This window comes from Halichoerus grypus, chromosome 2, assembly GCF_964656455.1.
Source record: "Halichoerus grypus chromosome 2, mHalGry1.hap1.1, whole genome shotgun sequence".
Lineage (NCBI taxonomy): Eukaryota > Metazoa > Chordata > Mammalia > Carnivora > Phocidae > Halichoerus > Halichoerus grypus.
The window spans coordinates 36,412,668-36,433,667 of record NC_135713.1 but is presented as its reverse complement, the minus strand read 5'-3'; positions in this window follow the sequence as shown (position 1 = coordinate 36,433,667).

The following is a 21,000-nucleotide window of genomic DNA, read 5'->3' as shown; positions in this document are numbered from 1 at the left end:
GGAGAGATTGGAAAAAGCAAGCCAACCAACAAAACAAAACAAAATGACAACAAAGGTGAACCAGTTCCAGAGAGGATATTTAAAGCACATTTGTGAGGAGTCAATTAAATGGTGTTTTATCCTTTTACTGTTGTTTGTTTCTATAGAACAAAACAACAGATAAAGAAGATAGTTCATCTGTTACCACTGTCATTCCAAACTGGCCCGATAAGAATGTCCCACCAAAAACTCAATCTACATTAAAATGGTTAATTTCATGATTGCCACAGACATGGCCTTTGTGTCTCAGAACACTCTCCCAGAAGTCACTGAAAGTATGTTAATAAATTACCAGGCTATTTTAGGAACAATTTATACATAATTCATTTCCTAAACAATAGAACATGAAAAATTACACTTAGGCTTTACCTTCCTTTGGAAATAGTAAGTGAAGTTCCTATTATAGGTGTTCATACTTGTTCTCTAGTTAAACATATTTATCTCTGAAATACATTTATCACTTTCTCTACACCGTTCGTTCAAGCATCAGCTCAATCTCACTCGCCCTTCCAGGGTTAAATCCTATCAAAAGCTGAAAGCGAGACTTAAGCAAAATTAGGCATTCTGAAATCATGTGCGGAGGGGCTGAGCTTTGACGGCAGCAGAGAGAACGTGATTAGGAGCCAGACGAAGCACGTTCTGGTTCCTGTTGGGTTTCCAAGCCACCAACTCCGTGTGATCCTGCGTAATTCACTTTCCTGTCTCTGAGTCTCAGCTTCCTCGTCTCTGAAACAAGAGTTGCCAACAGAACATGCTACTGTCCACTGGCCAAATAAAATCATCACCTGTAAAGGCAACATATTGCCATTTGTAGAGAGCAGGAAGGCATGTGTGACAATAAAAATAGATGTGCTGAAGAACGACCAGAAAGACAGCCGAAAAAGTACCTATTTTTTAAAAAAAAGAAAGCAGTACTCCAATGATCTTTGATTTGCTACTGACTCACTGCTTTTATTATTCAGACCCATATTTCTGGAAAAGAAAATTACCTCAGAATAAAAAAAAAGCAGGATTTTCTCCACTCTAAGCAGTTATTTTTCTGTAGTGTTGCAATCATAGGACATGGTTTTTATTTGCTAAATAGTGCATCCCAAGCTCAAACACAAAAATGACTTCACTCTGGCTTACCCCCACCTGCTGACAGCCATGACGCATATTAAAAATAGAATTCTTTACAAAGGAGTCTGTTGTTTCTCTAATAACTGCATTTTGGGTGAGTGTTTTCCCTTCCCCTAGTTCTAGCGGTCCTGTTCTAAGCAATCCTTTAAGAAATCAAATATTTAAACAAGAAATGAGACATATGGAACTTTGCCTGCCAAGCGAGACTTGTTGTCAAGATGAATATCTCACTTTGGGACCACTTCAGCTAACATTACCTAGAAAATTTTGAACTTATTCACTGATTTATATTTTCAGTCTACAAGTGCATGACCAATCATACAAACCAAAGGAGGAAACTTAAGTTGGATCTAAATATTCCTTAAATAAATATGTTCAATAGAGTTTTCCATCTCTAAAGTAGTTGTGGACAAAACCACATGAAGAAATTGAGAATTCTTATCAGTCAAGATGCCCCACTAATTTTGGAGCTATGGGATTGGCAATCTGCCTTCCATGAAAGGGCCAAGATAGTGAAATTTTAACCACGGCGTAAATTTTAAAAGTTATTTTTGAATTAGCATGTAATCTTTAATTAGACCAACAAAATGCAAAATAACAAATCCAAGGATATTCCCAAGCAACTTGTTTCTTAAGCTTTCCACATTTTTCTCATTGCAACTTTATACAGACTATAATCCTAATTTGTATTGTCTGCTAATAATCAACTCAGAAAAGCTCCTGTTTGAATTAATACAAATTCCAAGATCCAATTTCTATAATGGGATTTTACTATATATTATTTCCTTTGTAAAACTCCTGGAAACTGATTAGATTGTCAATATAAAGGGTGTGGAGTAATTCTGCTAAAAGTTCTGAAAGGGACTGAAGAGATCCTTCGCCTCATGGTACTTTGGGGCCACGGGTTCTGGCCGAGGACCAGATTCTGTCAGCTTAGTCAGCTTGACCATCTGCCTTAACTTGGGGTGAATCAGGCTGTGTTTATGTGTGCCCACATACCTGACTGAATGTTCAGTGTGTGTGAGTGTGTGTTGACCAATATTAGTTTGACTGAAATTTTTGATCAGTTATTTTATGTCATGTAGATATAACCTCATTTGACCTTCCTTTAACAACTTAATTGGCAGGAGCAGATAGACGTGGCTAAAGAATTCTTTTGCTTTTTCTGTGCGTAGTGCTAGCCAATTGAGGAAATGTAGAAAGAAAAGTGATAGCGTGTGTTATGGACTGAATGTGTCCTCTCTAAGTTCGTATGTTGAAATGCTACCCCCACTTTGATGGCAACTAGTGGTGGGTCCTTTGAGGGATAATTGGGTTCTGAGGGTGAAGCTCTCATGATATTAGTGCCCTTATAAGAAGAGACAGGAGAGCTTGCTTCCTCTCTGCACTGTGTGGGGACATAACAAGAAGGCCCCTGCCTGTAAACCAGGAAGAGTATTCTTCCCAGGCACTGGATCTCCTTGTGCCTTAATCTTGGACTTCCCAGGCTCTAGAACCGTAGGAAACAAATGTTTGTTGTTTAAGCCATCCAGTCTATGGTATTCTGTTATAGTAGCCTGAAATGATGAAGACAGAAGGATTATTTTTTCTCTCTTAGTGACAAACAGAAAACTTCAGTGTTGTCCCTAGTATGAAAGGGACAGCTATTTTATTAAAAAGTTCAATTCAGAAAAGAGTGATGACTTCATAAAAACTTTAAACTTCCAAACCAGATCATCAACTATATGTCAAGGTTTATGAAGGCAAATACCTACTAGGAATATACCAGAAAAGAAAACACTCCATTTCTTCTGAAATGTGAACAAAAATGAGTATGGAATAGATTTGTAAGGAAACCACTCTGTCATAGTGATAATAGAAGTGACTGCAACATCCACTGTGGAGAGAAAGGCCAAATAATTCTTTTTGCAGTTACTTAATTTTAACAAACAACCTAAAATAAAATGCAACAGTGAAAATAATTTAGAAAATATTTTCTTTCTTTTTTTTTTAAGATTTTTTTATTTATTTGACAGAGAGAGGGAGAGAGAGAAGAGCAGGGGGAGAGGGAGAAACAGGTTCTCCGCAGAGCAGAGAGCCCGATGCAGGACTCGATCCCAGGACCCTGAGATCATGACCTGAGCCGAAGGCAGACGCTTAACCATCTGAGCCACCCAGGCACCCCGAAAATATTTTCTTTAAGAAAAGTAGAATTTCAAGGAAACATAGGATGTAGTTCTGCCCTCCTTGCTGGCCAAAATATAATAACAATAATCTATTCTATATAGAAAGATATCTGTGGTAAAGCAGCAAGTTTCTCTAAGAAAATAGAAGAGAAAATACTGCAAACTATGACAGAGCAGGTATAATAAAAAAAAAATTGAAAGCTGAGAAATAATTGGGAGGGTACAAATATAACAAATATTTGCAAAATACCATATACCGTTTTTCAAAATAACAAAAGCAAATTTTTTTTCTAACTTATCTAGACCAAAATGTTACCTACAGACTCCACTGTGGTTTATAAGATAAAAATGGTAAGCTAAACACAAGGCATTATTTCCTCCCAACTGCACCCCCCCCACCATCGTCTCAAACCACCCCCCCCACTCCCGGAAAATCCTTACTATCCTTGGAGAACCAAGGACTAATGGTGGTGCAGGACCTTTTATGAATCACTGAAAGACAGAAAGTAGATAGGAGAAGAAAGCTGAAGGAACCACAGCTTAACATTGATGCAAATGTTGGGAGCAGTTTCAGGGTTACTCTAGTTTCAAAGACTCGGGAAATAGTTCTGGGCAGACCATCAGCATAACTGATTGGGAGACCCCAGTGGAGAATTTAAGAGCAGAGATTCCTAAGCCTTTTCTGTTCACACCCCTCTTAGAGTCTCAGTAATTTTTTCATCCTGCCCTGAAGAAATACCTAATAGTTCTGGGCACCTGGATGGCTCAGTCGTTAAGCGTCTGCCTTTGGCTCAGGTCATGATCCCAGGGTCCTGGGATCGAGTCCCACCTCAGGCTTCCTGCTCGGCGGGAAGCCTGCTTCTCCCTCTCCCACTCCCCCTGCTTGTGTTCCCTCTCTCGCTGTGTCTCTGTCAAATAAATAAATAAAATCTTTAAAAAAAGAAAAAAAAAAGAAATACCTAATAGTTCTATTTATTAAGTAGCTAGATACAAACAATTGAAGTAATTCTGTCTTAACAATAGTCACTTAAAAAGGTAACACTTACAACTGAAAGATAAATATATTTTTATTTCATTCGTAAGCAACCGCGAATATTCACTAATGGGATGTGCACAACGTATTGGGCACTATACCACTTTTCAAATCGTGGAATCAGGTGAGACACCTAATTTCCTATTCTAAATTGATTTTCACCTGGCACTTGCTTTTATTCACAGCAAACTCCAAAATACCGGCTTCACAAAAATATGGTATCAGCTAAAGGAACGTGGCATGGTCTGATGTTGAAACTGCAACCTGGTAGTTCTCATGGTGTCTGACACATGGTGAATATCACTATTTTTCTCTTGAAATTTCAAAATATCCCATGGTGCCCCGTGACTTTGCTGTGGTGCCTGGGGACATCTGAGAACCAGGTCGCTAGATAGTCCGAAACCTTTGTGGCAAAGGGGGCAGCGAAAACATCTGTCCCCAGGGCCTAAGGATGCTTGGGTCAGAGAAACAGTGCCACATCCTCCTGCAAGGTGCATCCAAAGAGAACACTGATATTTTGAGCTCTTAAGATAGACTACTTCACACCACCCTGCGACAGAGCCTGAACCTTCCTTGCAACCATTGAAAGCAAGATATATCCACGGAAAAATAGGAAAATTCAAGTACAAAGACAAGCACAAAAACCAACAAACATTTGAGCAAAGTTAAAACCTTAAAAGCGAAGCTCCCAGCTCTAAAATTGAAGAATTTCCATAAAGAAAGTTTATATATATATATATATATATGGTATGGTGTATATATATGCATATGGTATATGTAGATACCATATATATATAGTCAATTTCCTACAGATACAAAAGAGGCTACCACATCCCCAAAACAAGCACAGGCAACTATGAAAAAGAACAAAATCAAGATCTCAGAATCTGATTGGCAACATGGAGCCAGGTAGAGAGGAAAACAGCAAGCTGAACATTTGGACTGAAAAATTTTCTCCAATATATATGTATGAACATGAGTGATAATACTACTGATTGGAATCATATATTTAGCATGACTAATACAAGATTGGGCCCACAAGAGGTGGTCAAAAACAGTAGTTTCCTTCTCCTTCCTTGGATTTTTAAATTACGGTCTAATTTGAGTCTATCTCTCTCTCTCTCTCTCATACACACACACACACACACACACACTGCAAAAAAAACCTTCATAGTAAGGAAGAAATAATTTTTATCCCCATTTAACAGGTGAAGAAATGAAGAACAAACCTAAGAGGTTTCATTATAATCACACAGCAAATTATAATGACAAAGCTTGGTCCAAATCCTCAGATTCCTGTTTTGTGACTTTTTTCATCCTTTTGCATATTTTAAATAACCTGTAAAAATTGCACTCAAGATGAAAGAAAAATGATGGTATAACTGAAGAACTTCTTTGCTTGGAAATTTACTGAAAATGTTGGAGAGTGATAAAGTTATTGCAGTTCTAACAGGATAGAAAAGTAAAGTCTTAATCAACAGGTAGTTCATAAACAAATCACCTGGATGGAATGATACTCATTCAAATATTTTTTAAAAACTTAATGTGAATTTGAGATATTTTGGGTGACAATATATAATTTCTGATACAAAACCTTATGAGTTGCAGTTCTGATGGATTGCTAGCACAAATGTCATCTATAAAAATTATCTAGAGAAAACCAAGGAGTTTTGTATTTAAAAGTATCTTAGCAATTAAAGAGAATATATTTAAGTGCAGAGGATCAGTTAAAAAAAAAAAAAACAAGCATCAGCTCTTAGAGAAAAGACAGCATAAAATACGTAAGAAGAAATCATGACCCATTAATAGGAAAACATGTTTAAGAGGACTGGAAAAGTGTGTGAAGAAGAGGAAATTGGGAGATACAATTTAGGTAGATTTTTAAAGGGACTTTTGTAAGAGCATTTAAAAAGAAAATAGCTTAGTTACCATGGATGAATAAAGAATCAGCTTAGATTCTAGAAACCAGATGTATCTAAATTCATACCTGGTTGAAACGCAATGATTCCACAATTCTTTGATCTTCAAGGTTTCTTACAACTCCACAATTCAGAGAAGGGGAAGTAAAACTATCTATGAGCAGAGACATGTGAAAAATGAGGTCACCGAGAGATCAATGATGGATTGTACCTTATTTTAACTTTGTTTAAAATAATTTGTAAAAGGAGTTGCATAGTGCAAGTGCCAATCTCTACGTTTATATTAAATCTCTGAGCATAAACAACTTTAACAAAATGTATTTAGGGAAAATAACTTTAAATGTATTTATAAGAGGAAGAAATCTAAGCTCTTAGCTATAAGCAAAGAAAAAGAAACAGGTGTCAATATACCTCATGCCTTAAAAGTTTCAGCCAGAGAACTTCTATGCTAAAAATGGTAGCAACTAATGTATTTTTTAGCATGGAGGGCTAGACACTGTGCTAAATCTTTGACATGCTTTATCTAATTTAATCCTCCAACAACCCTAGACATAGGAATTAAACTTTTACAAAATTTAGGTGTATTCATCTCTGAAGTAGTGGGTGTAATATTATCTGCCACACTAGAAAAAATCTAACAGAAAATGCTAAGCAATGGGCAGCTTTTATAGTCAGGAGGTGAAAGGTTTTCCATGAGGATAGCCAAATAAATGTGGTAGTTTCTTTCACTGAGGAAAGACAAGGGTTAATAAAATTAGGAACAAAGACGATAAAATTAAAAAATGCATGTGCTCACCAAATAGCAGAATTCAACATCTAAAGAATATTCAATTAAATTGCATTAAAACATAAAAGGACACAATACATTTTAGTGGTAGATATCAAACTAAATGATTTCCAGATTTGGTGGAGACCAAAGCTATAATTAATTTTGAGAAGAGTTTAGCTGAATTAATTTTTGATAAAAGGTGGGGAGGCTTGTGGTATTTTAATTTGTTCATTTAGAAAATAATTCTTAGTCACTGATAGGTTCTAGGCACGGGGGCTAAAGTGGCAAAGTTGCTGTCTCTTGAAATCTGAGCAGATGGCCAATGAGGTGCTATTGTTACCAAAAAAACATAACATAATGGGCCATTGCCAAAAGGCATGGCCAGATGCCTTTCCAGGAAAGCTCCTCATAGTCTGATGCTGATACTTCTTCAGTCTTGGAGGCTTGGGAATCTTATTTCTTAGCAAATTAAGAGTGACTTTCTCTCAGAGTAGAATTACTTTGACCAAAGTTATGAAGGTTATGAAGACTAATGTTAAAAACAGAACATTCACTGACATAAATATAAATATAATATCTTGGAGCCCTATATATTCACATTGTCATAACTCAACATATATATATATATATATATATACAGCAAGCTAAATTATAATCAGAAAGTTGCCTAGTGAACATGGTATCATAATAAAGGGAATTGGACTAGAATCTCTTTGACCGAAATCTCTTCTTACCTAACTAGTGATGAGGACAAGTCATCATTTGTGTCTATCACTCTTTTGCCAGTCCTTCCATCAGAATCAGTCAGAATCTAATCTTTGTCAGCTAGAAAGACATTTTGCCTCTTTTTTCTTTTCTGAGATCCATTATATACTGATTTGTAGCTTAATAATTGGAGGACAGTCATTTGTTGCTTATTCCAAATTCCACTTATTAACTCCCTTCTGCTCACATGAGAACAAAGACAACACCATGGAAGACCAAGAGGGTTTTCTATCAATTGTTCTTTTATTCCAAAGAAAGAGAAAACATCCTAGGCCACCTGTAACATTGGTCGGCCAGTGTTTATTATAATCTTAGATAAGGGAAATTTCTGTCCAATAATAAAGATGAGTAGAAGACACTACCTTGAACCCAGTGGAACAGCTGTGCTGTGAAGTAAAGTTGTCGCCTCGGGGCTTTCTTTTGTTTATCTGTGAGCTAGCTTGTTGCCCTTAAGGTCTCAGATGGTATTACCCCCTCACCTTAGTGTCCCTTGTTACAGCTGAAAGCTTGGTATAAAGGGACACTACACCCACAGTTGCCTTTAAAAATGATAAAGTAAAAGGTCCAAGCAAAAATTAAATTTGTCTCCAAAATATATCTTCTAACTTGTTACTTTCTACAAATTTCAAATGCCATAGAATCCGATATCTGCTGAAATAGACAAAACTCTTCATACATTTTGAGATGCCAAGTGTTTGGCGCATGGACTGTGATGAAGTTTCCTGTAAGATTTTCTTCAGAGGTGGACAAGTGGTCATCTGGTCCAGTTTGCCATCAGATGGCCTAGGGTAGTGTTGCCATGAAACCTGAAGTTGGCAGCCAAACACTTGCAGAGTAATTTTGAGAGTCTCAGAATTTCAAGTTCCCGTTGCGGAGTAATAAAGCTAAACTAAGCTAGACCAAAGGATAATCATGAAGGAGCCACCATCACCAAACACCATTTCAAAAATGTCTTACTGCAGGAATTTTAATTAGGGCAATAATAGGATCATCCACAAACTCCACATCACTCATCTATCTTGCATCATGATTTAATCTAGGGAAGAAATTAATAAATAAACCAGTGAGACCCAATAAGGAACCTGAGACTACTGAAGATCAGGATGCAGGTAGGCATCATATGGCCAGGAGAACTGAAGTGGAGATCCTCTCTGCAGTGTGGGGGGGAGTGAAACTACACAGTCTCTCTGGGAAAGGCTAAGAGTATGTTGTACTCCCGAGACATAGGGGCTAGGAGACATTAGGCACCCACCCCCTCTTCAAACTCTTTTGGGGTTTTGGTCGTTGTTGTTGCTGTTGTTGCTGTTTTTAATCCTAGCAAGGCAGAGGGCACTTTGAGTTAATTCAGAGCCTGCAGAGGGCCAGACCTGTCACTGCAGCCTCCTAGTAGTGCCCTAATGCGATCTAACCCTCCCTGCATCAGGTGGCTCCGCTAAACGTCTTGTCCTTTGAGTCCTGGGCAATTAATTAATCCAGGAATGCAAATCCTGAATCCCGGGCTAAGAAAATACGAACTGATTTGGTAAACAAATGATATGTAAAATCTATACACAGAGAGCGGCAAGTGACAAAGGAAATTGCAAATGCCCCTAAACACTCTTTCCCATCGATTGGCAGAGAGAATCTAACACATACACAGAGGAGATGGAGCATAAAATTGGGCGGACTGATTCAGAGGTTTGTTTTGATTTTTAAAATCATTTATTAAAAATAAAATGAGTGTGCGTACGTGTGGGGAGGGGGAACAGGATTCCCTAACGCAAAGGGGCTGTCGGCAGACGATGTACAAATGAAAGCGCGCTCTCTAAATCTCCAAAGCACTAAATGTAGAGAAATGCGCAATTATCCTGGGACTCGCCCGGAGAAGGCAGCCTCCGGAGTTGAAGGCGAGCCCGTCCCTCAGGTCCCCGCCAGAGGAAAGCTAACGAGTGGACTGGAATTTCCCACGACTGCCTGAGGTGAGCTTCAGGAGGGGACCGGCCACGCGAAGTCGGAGACAGTTTTCAACCCGAAAACCAGCGCTTGCCCCCGCTGGGTCAGGGGGCGGGCGTCCCGGGAAAGACACCCTGTTGGGGATCTGGGGATCCCCAAGCGACTCTGCGGCAGCAACAGGCTGAGCAAAAAATTAAAATCCTAGTGAGAATAATAAAGTGGTCTGCAGAGCCAGCAGAACAGAAGCTCGTTCTTCAGTGCAGGGGTGCGGGGGGGCGTTTAGTGTGTCAGGGACGCGATCTCCCCCCCCCCCCGCGCCCCGCGCGCACACACACACACACACACACACACACACATACCCCCAGACCCGGGACTTCTCTTCCGAAGGCGCGTCCTCAGGGCCGAGGGGAAATAGAGGCAGAGACCCGGGACCGAGAAATCGAGAATCCAGGGCATCCCTCTCGCTGCTCAAGCCCCCATCCCGTTCTCCCGCAGGAGTCCCCTCGGCCCCGAGTCCAGAAAGCCGTGGCACGCGCCCGCCCGGGAGAGTCCCGACGAGTCCCGCGGGCTGGCGGCTCTTGGGCGGGAGGGCTGGGGCTCCAGCTCGCACGGTCGTGGGCTCTGCCCCTCGCTCGGCTCCCGCAGGCCCAGGGATTAGCTGCACCGCGCAGTGGTCGTCCGGCTCCGGAGCCGCGGCGCTCAACCCGGTTCCCTCTGATGCTCCCACTGATGTTCAATCTTTTTCCCTTTTACCAACTGGCCTTTATTTTTACGTAGTCATCTTTGGGGGGCAACAATGCTAATAATCAGATAATCTCACTCCTGCCTTTGTAGTCCTGCCTCCTTGAATATTTGTGCCCCTTCACGGAAAAGGCTACCCACAACCTGTCCTAAGAGGACTCCGGGGCCAGATGGGGTTCTCTTGTGGCTCTGAGACATTTACACAGAGACAGCTAGGTTTTGGTTTTAGTTTTGGGTGCCGGTTGCTTTTGATTGGGGGATTTGTGTTTGTTCTATGATTATTTTTCTTTTATCATGCAGTCAAGGAAAACTCTCAGTGTTTTAAGAAAACTTACTCTCCCCATCCTCAGGGACATGAGTTCCAGTCCTAGACACTTTACTTTCTCCCTCTGTTTTTCCTCTACCCAAGTCCAATTTCTTAACTATTGTTTGCCCTTGATCTTTTTCCAAATTGCCCGGCCCCTGGCCGCCCCAGCCCCTCCTTCCATTTGCCCCTTTCTTTAATTTGTCTTGTACGTTAGACCTGGGTCAGCAAGCCTTTTGTGCTGTAATCCTGGACCAGTGTGTGTGTGTGTGTGTGTGTGTGTGTGTGTGTGTGTGTGTGGTGTTTCTTTTGTTATTTTCTCCCCTAACACTGCAGAAATGAAACACACATGCAGCTCTGTCGCCTCATATTTTCAGATGTTTTTCACACTATTGTCTGCTCCAGCCCGTTGAAAGTGCAAAGTGAAAACAGATGCATTTGAAAAGTTGTTTTTTTTTTTTTTTGAAAGGGGACAATCTTAGGATGGGGACTAACCCCTCAAATAAAGATAAGCAATAAATATAATATCAGATTTATAATGTGCATCAAGCAGTCTTGATTAGCACCAAGGTGAGCTTTGGTGAGATTTTTATCATTTCCATGTGTCTGGACTACAAGAAGAAATCAATGGGGGAAGAGCTCTATAAATCAGCATTCATGTCAAGACAAATCAAAATAATGCCTCTATTATTTCAATCAATAAACCATTTTTATTCCCAACATCTGATATACACAGTGTGTGTCCATCTATTTGTATTTGGAATTGGCAGCTTAGAATTATACCAAAACAAACCTTTCAAAGATGTGTCAATAAAATTAAAATTTTAAAAAGAAGAACTCCAAAGGGTCCCTCCTTTTCTTTAGATCCACTCTATTCTCTCCATTTCGAACCCTGTACACCCTAAGTCAGTAGGAGAGCTTTGCAATCTCCGCAAAGAACAGAATTGCTCAGAGAGGGGATAGAGGAAAGGGGTGGCTGTGGCTGGTTGGTAAAAGAAACCGAAAGTGACAACAGGCAATGACTCAGGCAGAGGAAAGCCTGCCTAGCTGTTGGCTCCAATATATTCCTGAAGAGGAACCTACAGGGGTCATGGGCAGGCTTGATACGGTGCCCTCGTGGTTTGCTCAGAACCAACCCACCACCTCCTGCCACCAAAATCATGATTCTTCCAGCAGGTGTTTGGCTGACTTGCTGTTGGAAGCTAATTGGGGCGAGGCTAGCTGGAGGAAGATGGGAGAGAGGGTGGGAGGAAAGGGGGGGAGAAAGAGAGAGAGTAAGAGAGAGAGAAAGGGAGAGAGAGGCGCTCTGGCTGACTGGTGGGCTGGCGGGTGGCTTTGTTAGTTTCGGGCAGATTTCTAGCCTTGTTTCTCAAAAATGTCCTGCAGTTTTGGCTTCCCTGGCAGCTTGTTAGATGGGGCCACAATTCTTAATAGATGCAAGAAAGGTAGAGAAGGAAGAGATTGATTCATTTATGAATTAACATTGTAGATACCTCTGCAGCAGTGGTATGTCTATAGTTTCCTTGGTTATTTCGTTTCCGAATTTACACACCCAGAAACCAAATCTCAATTATCCTTTTGTTGCTGGGGGTTCATTCTTTCCTGTTCCATCCGTCTGTCACAAACGCACAATTTTGACCAGGCCATTCCTAATCCCTTCCTTTCCCCTGGAATGGGAAGAAGGAGATGAAAAATCCTCCCAGATGGAACCCCAAACGGCGTGGGATCCCGTATAGTCTTTGTTTGGATTCAACAGCTGTCCGCCACGCCCTCAGCCCCCAAGACCAAAGCGCATTCTCGGGGGTTTCATTTGGGAAAGGGGGAAAAAAAGAAACGTATATATTTTTAAAAATCGGTATTTTTAAAGCAGGATTCCACAACCATTGGGAACTTTTGAGACTTTAACAGTTAATCTCTCAGGCGAAATTATCACCCCAACAACTGTTTCCAAATAAGTCAATGCAAATGGAAAAAACATGTTGGTAATCTGGATACGCGGGTTTATTTTTTACCCTGAAGAGCTTGTTGGTTTTCTCTCCCTGACTCCCTTCTTCCCTCCCTCTTCAGCCTCGGTGCATTGTTTGTTGAAGGGGCGGGGGAGGGAGATTGGGGGAAAGCTTCGGCGACGGGAACCTCGAGGCCGAGGGATTTCAAGAAAAGCGAAATAAACCAGGCGAGGAGGTGCTGGTTCTCTCTTGGTTTCTCTAATGCGTCTCTGCTCCGGGTCAGAGCGCTAATGACGGCCTCGTTTCTACGATTTAGGACGCGGTGCTTTCAAACAAAGGATACGGGGTGCTCTCGCTTTTCTTGTTCGCTACCCTGGCTTCCTTTTACCTTCTCCCTTTCCTCCCTCCCGCCTTCTAACGCCCGCCCCCCCCCCCGCCCCCGCTCAACACACACACCCCCCTCGACTGAAGCCCTTCCTTCCCCCTCCCTAGGCTCGGGTTCTGCGTTATTTGCCTCTCCTCAGCCGCCTACTTTCCACACGGGATCTCTAATCCCATTATTTTGCTGCCTGAAGGGCATGCTCCGATTTCCAGAGGCCTTTTTCTGTTCCCGGTCAGGTCTTGAATTCAGGAGTCCACGAATAAATCTAAAGCTTCTCTCCCAACCATTCGGATTGGATGCCTTTCGAGGCCCTGCTTAGTGCCACCCTTGCTTGCCCTAGGCGGCCCACGTCGGCCTAGAAACATTTCCACGGGTCCTGTTCTTCGGATATTTTCTATTTCCGAACATGCTAAAGCGCACAAAGGACCCGAGATGCAATGAAGGGACGGTTTTTCCAGGAGAAAATGGTGGGAATGAGCGCGGACGTGGGAGTGCTCTCTTCACTATGGGGTCTGAAGGGGGGCAGAGAAGGATACACAGCCGAGATGACCCCATTGGCCTGAGGCGACCTGAAGCGTGTCCCAAGTGGAGCGCCAAGGCCCCGGCTCAGCCTTGGCCGGCTCCGCCCCTTTCTAAGGCTCCTCGGTGGCTTTCGGCAACCGAGACCAGGTACCTCCGGCTCCTAAGGCGACCCCCTCGCACCCCCAAGAAAGAGGTTCCGAAAGACCCCAGGATACCCGATCTATCTGGTATTCTACCAAGAAAGACCGGAGGAACTGCAGCTCTATCCAGAGATGAGTTTTAAGGGTCACTTGAAATTGAGCCGCCGAGAGGACGGCTCCTTGGGGAGCACAGTTGAAAGAAAAATTCCTGAACACCTAGGCTCTGCCCGGGTGCTAACAGGCTTGCGCGACCCCCCGACTGGAGAGTTTCCGAGGCACCCGATCTTAAGAAGCAAACCTGGTTGCAAGCCCTGAACGCGCCCGCCTTGGAAAAGTACGAAAAGAGTACTCTGCTTTTTCAAAAACAAAAACTCTTTCCCCGAAGACGATTTTGGAAAACTCAACTATAAACCCCTTCCCCACAACCACCAACATTGAGAACTTTTGTAGATTTTAAGTGGAAAGAAGATACAAAGGATATATTCCGTTTCTGTTTAAATATCTACATTTTCAGATTGCTGTAGGCAACAATTTCTGGGAAAAAGGGGAGGGATGTGATCGAGATGGGGGTGGAGTTTTATTTGTTCTTGATTATTTTATTTTATTTTGGTTTCAAATATTTGGAGATTTCTTTGTTATTTCGAGGTTCATTTGAAAGACCAAGGACTCCACTCTGAATAGAGCATTTTTTTTGTTGTTGTTGCTGTTTCAAAATTTCAAACTGGCATAAGTGTTGGATCATCAGTTTTCCCTTTGTCTGGCCCGGTTGTAAATAATGGCTTTGAGATTAGCTAATTAAGGGACATTAATCACTGATAGAAAGGGAATAAATCAAAGCCTTGTTCTAAATTTCAAACTTGCCTGTATAGATGTGCATAGCTACTCTATCTGGAGCAGATAGGTGCTGTTTGAATTACTGTTCTTCAGAATAAACCAAATCCACTTCAGTTTTAAAAAATGAATATTGTATTTATACAGCTCAGTTGTGCCGTTAAATTAAGTCCCCCTCCCATTCTTATTCCATTTTATAAACAAAGCGTAGAGACGACAGCTATTACGGGTTAAAAGAGCCAAATCTTAACTTTCGCCTAGCATTATGCTTACCTTTTGGGGGGAGGGGTTGAAGAAGTCAGAAAAGGAAGGAATAAACCCTAAGCAGATACAGATGGAAGGAGGATAAATAGATTTGTATTGAGGTTTGTTTTTAATCAGAATACAGTTTCTGTAGAAATTCTTCAATGCCTGCAGTATTTCAGGTATAATTCTCTAGATTGCATTTCCTTGGCCTTCTGCATAAGACATTAAAAAATATTACGTTCTGGTTTGTGAAAAAGAAAGGCAAGCAGCCTGCGTGTGTGTGTGTGTGTGTGTTGTGTGCGTGCGTGCATGTGTGTGTGTGTGTGTGTGTGCGTGCGTGTGTGTAGGGAAAGAATCAGGCTCGTCTCTCCACCGCGTTTTCCCCCACCAGTGATGCTCATTGCATTTCGGCATTCCACGCTCATAGCCCTGCACAGTATTTGGGAGCTTGGACCATTTCAACACCGACAAAAGAGGCTTTAAATACATGCCATAAAACAACAAGCCGGTCCCTGGGAGCAAGTAAAAATTTATTCGTTTCACGTAAAGCCCTCCGAAACAGTAAACACAGAGCAGATAATCCAGAGCCAGGCAGGGGATCTGCGCGCCCTTGGCCGGGTGTCTGTGTCGGCGTGTGCGCACGGGTGTGCGCGCATCTTGGCCTCGGTGCGCACTGCTCTCCCTACCCACCCCCCAGCTACCCCACACACATACAAGTGCAAGTAAAGACTTGTGTGTTGAGATTCCTCACACTCGCCTCCTCCTTTGAGGCCCTATTTCCTTTTAGCGGCGACTCTCAGTTGAGGACTCAGTTTAAGATTAATGCCTGGGACATGTGCGCGTCTGGAGGGCAGAGTAGAGTCCTTGGGGTGAATTCGGCTTCCCGGCCAGAACAGCGCCCAACTATGGGTGTGCTCCCATAGAGCGACTGATTGGAGAAAATGCCACCTCCCAGCTCCTAAGTCTCTCCATACATTGGGTTCTGTCCTCAACTGGACAATATTGGCTGCCCAAGGCAGGTGCCAATTCCCCAGAAGCTAAAGCCTTCTCAGAGCCTCAGCATACACACGCCCCTCTCTTCCTTAGATTGCTGCTAGTTCCCCCCCCTTTTTTTTTACTTTTATTTTTTAAAGTCAAAAACTTTATAATTTAAGGTACCCAGTGTACCGTGTCATTTTAGAAAGGCTCACAGACTCGCCAGAACCCGGGATTGGGGAGCGAGGAGGGGGAGGGAGCCCCGCAAGAAAGGAGGGGAAGCAGCCAGGGAAGGGATATTTGCATAAAGCTTTGTCTTTAATGGTTCTTAGGCTGCTGTGGGTTATAACGCTAATTACGCGAGATTAATATGGAGATTGTTCTCCATTGCTCACCAAGATTTATTTAAACAGTGAACTGCTCAAGATCCAAAGCCCTAAACCATCCCACCCCGAAGCCGGGCCCTGATTTTCTCCCTGCACAAAGTTTTCCCAAGTCCAAAGGAGAAAAGAAGAGCTGCTCTTGGATCAGAAGCTCTGAGAAGCCAACTTTGGAGGTATTGCTGTTTAAGCCAATACCTGCCGGCCATCGGATATATAAATACGTAACGTGCAATTCTCTGTCTTTCCCCTCTATCGCCTTCTAAATGAATGCCTTTTCGGCGGCGCTCCCTCTTGATTGGGGGGAGGAGAGGTGGCCAAGGAGTAAATCCGGTGCCGGAGCGCCCCCTAGTGCGACCAAAGGGGAAGAGACGCCGTGGAGACATGCCTGAGTTTCAGTGGTCTGATGCTGTCCCTTAGCGGATTAGAGTGGGATAGGACTGTGGGCTGAGGCTCATACTAGAACCACCTGGGGAGTTGAATAATTCTAACCTAAACCGTACACACACACACACACACGTCCACTATCAGGGGTTCTGATATTCTGATTCATTGGTTTTAGGTGGGACTCAGACATCATTTTCTTCCCCCAGATAATTTAATGTGCCGTCAGAGAAGATAACTGATATTTGAGAATTTCCAGGTCTTTCCAAAATAATTACTGGTTACGGTGCAAGTGAAAAGGGTAATTGGCTTAACACTGACCTTTTATGTATATGCTTTGATATTTGCTAATTGTATTTAGAAAACCATGAGCTCATCATTATCCCTAGGCTACTTAGAAGACGTTATTTCAAAGATTTTTTTTTTTTTTTTTTTAGATTATTGGGAACCTTTGCTCTGAATGTTAATGTCAGATTGTATCTTGAAATAAGATGTTTGAAACTCAGTTCTTGTTTTCTTCTTTCTTGGGGTAAACATATGAAGTGAAAGCTTCAGTAATGGTGAAAATCATGGTAATATAGAATTATAACTATAAAAGGGTTAGATAGAGGAGTTGGTTCGTAGCTAGGGCTGGATTCTAGTTTCCCCACTGCAGTAAGCTGCTATCTCACTGTAAGCAAATCTTTTAATCAAGCTGTGTCTCAGTTTCCTCTTTAATAAATGCAGTATCCCATAGGATAATTTTAAGGCTCTGTGTAGATTTAGTGACTCTGTAAAAACCTAAAGCACAAGTACAAAAAATACAGAATAATGTCCCTGGAAAAGCTGCAGATATATTTGTCATTATTTGTTCTATTCATTCTCCTAAAGGACAATTATCATTGTAAATCCAGATTTTTGAAATGTGACCTTTTCTATAGCCACAGCAGAGAAAATTTTACATGGTCCCCCCAAAAATCATATGTATATAACTATATATGTATATCCATATACAGACATAACATGTCACTAACTTAACACATTCAAATAAAATTAAACAGCTTCTTATTACCCCCATTCACCCAACCTAACCCCTAAGCCTACAATCTAGGGATCGTATTTTTGACAGTTTTGTAATGGTCTCCACAAATGAACTGCTATAAAGGAGGGAATAAAGAGCTGAAGTTGTGGCCTCCGGCTAGGTAGTGAGCAGAGATTTGTGATTGCCCTTTGAGGGGCCTCTGCATGAAATCTTTGAAACTTTTTCTGGGTGTCAGTTCTCAAGAATCAGGTCAGTGTCACTGATGGAGAAACTTCAGCAGGCGAGCCTGGCAATTATTAGTAACAGCAGAAGCAATTAGAAATGAAATATCTCAAAGGAAACAGAAAAGAAATTGTAAACAGCCACAGAATGTGAAGTTTTCACTTTATCCTCACCAAGAATCACAACATAATATTGCATCTAGACGATCTATAGTTACATTAGAATTCATATTGTTAAGATTTTTTAAGTAGTAAAATAAAATATCGACCATATAAGGTACATATTTTTTCACCAAAAGAAGTATTTTTTTAAAGTTGCTTTAAGAACAAATATTTCAAAGACATAGCACTGAAATTGTTCACACCCCATACCTCATCCATGACAGCAACTTCAGAACTGGTTTATCTGTGTTATGCTTCCCAGCCTTGTGGATTTTTCCTAGTAAATAAGTACCAGTTTGATCAAGGGACTTGCTTTGAAGTCGTGCTGATATTTAAGATTTTCACAGTATCTTTGGCAACTTGGTTCAAAAAATGTTATTTTTCAGGGTTACTTAAAAAAAACCCATCTGTAATGTTTAAGCAAAATAACAAGCATCCATAAATAATTTGCTTTCATTCTGTGGTGACTTATGTGATAATATAAGAGATATAAAGAAAAGAATGTGAGTGAGTGTGCACGAATGTGTGTGCAGAGATAGTGGCCATAGTACACACATTTCAGGGTAACGGTTCACTTCGCAACACTCAGTCTGAGAACTCTGCCTTCAGGCACAGACTTGAAACTGGGCAGCCATGTTTTCACTCTGGAGCCCAATCTGACTCCAGCTCCCCCAACCATCCACCTCCCCACAACTGACCGGAAAGGGATGAATCTCTTTTTCAAAGATTCCGAGACAAATCAAAGTCTCTTTCAGGAATATGGAATTGAATTCACATAAAGTTAACTAGATATCTTTATGGCTAGAAGAGAGAACGGTGACCCACTGGGACCTGTAGCATGGTCATCTCTACTCCATCTGCCATGCTCTCTTTGTATCTGCCGTTGGTCATACTGTGGTAATCCTCTGAGCGATTTTGTTTCATCTAAAGGCACAATACTACAATTAGGAATTTTCCACACTGAGGTTGTTGGCTAGGGAGGTGTTTTGGAGACATTCTTTAAAATACCTCAACATCTTTGCCGATGTTCCTAAAGAGAGAAATAACATTTATTCAGAAGTAATTTATGAGGGAAGCATTTTGATACTTTGTCTTATTTAATCCTCACACAGCCTGGTAGTCTTACACACCAACTTTTCATTCAAGAAACTGACTCAAGGAATTTCATAACTTGGACAACATCAAATAGTTATTCTAGATCTGAAATGACATTTGGAACCCAGTGGGCATGATGCCATAACCTAAAATCATTTACTATGTGCCTTTCCTTTTCTCAATTATTTGAAAAATCTTGGAAAACTCTCAACTCCATGCATCATTCACCAGTCTAATTAGACACCAACTAACACAAATAATATCCAAGCTGAGATGTAAAGAAGTAAAGTGTAGTCTTCTGCAAAAACTGATCTATTGGGATGATCACTTTGGTTTTCTTGGGAACCTAGAAACTGGTCTTAATGTTGGAACACCTCTGGTTTTTGCTTGTTAAGTAGGTGCCCTGTGTTACAATATTTACAGGTTGTCACATTTCTTCCTTCCCCGATAACTTCTACCTCCACTAAATTAATGTACATTCTTTTCTTCATAAATTTTTCATCATTCGTATTTTTGGATGCTTTAAGAAGATCCAGAGGCTCTGGGCTATCTCTTTTTTCTCATGCCATTATCACGTTCTCAAGAAGCCCATCTACACCTAATGATGCTTTAATGTTTTCTTTACTTATATCATTTCTTTGAAGGATATTAATGTCCTTCCATTAATATTTCTTCTGAGCCAAGAGACAAATCATCTTCCAACTGGCCTATTTCCATGCTGGTCCGAATGATAATTTTTATAATAAATATTGCATGTCATGTCTTATTACCAAAATCTCCCTTCAGCATAAATGTCCATTTTGTAAGAGGATTAGTTAGGCTTTGCTGTAGGATACTTGTATTTTCAGTAAGCTTTTTCAATCCTTTCATTTTGTCAAAAGGTGATTAAAAGGACAGAAAAGCATTTAACTTGGTTATCATGATCAACCTTGCCAATAGCTGCCCTTCTTACATCATATGCTTTACCTAGAGATAGGAAAGCAATCACCTTTGAGTGCCTTTTCTACTTGCAGCCCTTAAAATGAGCAGTTTTCTAGAACTTCCCCAAATACGCTTGTGGACGTCAATTTCTCTTATAGTATCCTTTGCTGCCACCTGCTGTTCAACCTGCATTTATGAAGGCTGTGAATGCTCTACCCCTGGATGCGTGTTTGCCGACCTAAGGGGTGAGCGCAATGAGACAGGCTGATTCATAGCTGGGCCCTTTCACATGATCACACTTCAAGATGATCTTTAAACCAATAACTCTACTTAATATTTGTAGCAGTTGATTTCCTTTGTCACACCCTCTCTTCCAAATTGGCAACAAAAACATGAGAAACCCTACTCCTTTTCCTTTCCAGCACATTACTCTGGTTATTCAGGCAATTGGTGTATAAAAAAATATCTGGGTGCACATGGGTGGTGCAGTCGGTTAAGCATCCGACTCTCGGTTTCAGCTCAGGTCATGACCTCACAGTCGTGAGATGGAGCCCCTCGATGGGGATGGGCTCCAGGCTCAGTGCAGAGTCGGCTTGGGACTCTCTCTCCCGCTCCCTCTGCCCCTCCCCCACCTCCCAAATAAATAAATAAATCCTTAAAAAAAATTTCTGGAATATCTAGTATGTGCAAGGCCAGAACTGTAAGTGGGGACCACATTTCTAACTGTAAGACTAATTAATAGGTAGCCTTTCTTTTATACCACCTGCGCCCAGCTACCCTACCTCGCGTGGCGCTCAGTGATTGCTCCCACGACTGTCATCTCTTAGACGGGAGGTGTGGGGCTGCCGCAGATACTGCTCTCTTGCTGTCCCTTTTGCTCCCTTTGTGCTGCTTGACTACTTAAATCGTCTCGGTTCGTTTGAGTTATAAAACATGTTGATAATAGAGACTAAATATATGTCATTACCAGACCCTTTGTGTGAATGCT